The following is a 1,168-nucleotide window of genomic DNA, read 5'->3' on the forward strand; positions in this document are numbered from 1 at the left end:
TGAAATAAATGACACACATGTGTAAATACCGAATAGTTTCTCTGGTATGAAAAACTAAAAGTGTAAATAAGATCCAAACTGTTTAACTGATAATGTGACATAGGAAGAAAAGGGCTAAAGGTGTAGGGGAAGTGGGAAGGGAAGGGGAAAGGAAATAAGGGAAAAGAAAGTGTATGAGAAAAGGAAAAAATGGAAACAAAGTCTTTGTAAATAGGGAAGGGTGGAGGGGGTGAAGGGAGGCTAGGGGAATACAGGAAAAATAAGAACCAAGATCTGTCATTTAAGGGTACACGTTCCCAATGATGAATGTGACTGTACTGTATACTTAAAAATTACCAATAAACTCAATAAGATGAAAAAAATGTCACTCTACCCAATGGCTCCTTCACCTGTCTTCCAAGATGCCTTCCCCTGGTTTGATTCCAGCCTACTTGCTAGGCACATCTCCTATCTGTCTTCTTTGTTCTATCCAAATGTAATTGTCCTGGGTCAACTCTAGGCTTTCTTACTGAACCTCTCTGCTCATATCATTTCTCCCACTTCGAATGACTTCTTTGAACTCTGTTGTTCCTTTATTTGGTTTACTGGACCTCCACTAGATCTTAAAAGTCTAATACAGAGCTCTCTTTTCCACAAAGCATTTTCTTGGCTCTTTACCTCTGATACTTTTTGTTTGTTTGTTTGTTTTGTTTTGCTTTAGACAGGGTCTCCCTTTATAGTTCACGGTGGCCCTGAACTCACTATGTAGCCCAGGCTGGCCTCAAACTTGTGGCAATCCTCATGCTTCGGCCTCACAAATGCTGGGATTACAGGCACACATCACCACACCTGGCAACTCTCTGATACTTCTACTGCTTATTTTCTATTGTTGTTTCTGGTATGTGTGTTCTCTGTCTAATTAGATTTTAAATGTTATGATGGCAAGGACCATGTTTTATTCATCTCTGCATCAGTCCACCTTCATCCAGTTAATTTAACAAAGATTCATTGAGTGCCAGAGACTCTACTCGCACCAGTGCTCTAAAGATGAATGGCACATGGTCTTCACGGTCAAAAGAGGTAACAGGCTATGATAGGGGAGTGGCTAGGGTAAAGAAGTGTGTGGCTCAAACTCCAGGAAGTGGTGAATAAATGATAGTATAAAGAAAATATATATCCCCAGCCCATT

This window comes from Fukomys damarensis, unplaced genomic scaffold (assembly GCF_012274545.1).
Source record: "Fukomys damarensis isolate Sample0158 unplaced genomic scaffold, DMR_v1.0_HiC HiC_scaffold_39, whole genome shotgun sequence".
NCBI lineage: Eukaryota > Metazoa > Chordata > Mammalia > Rodentia > Bathyergidae > Fukomys > Fukomys damarensis.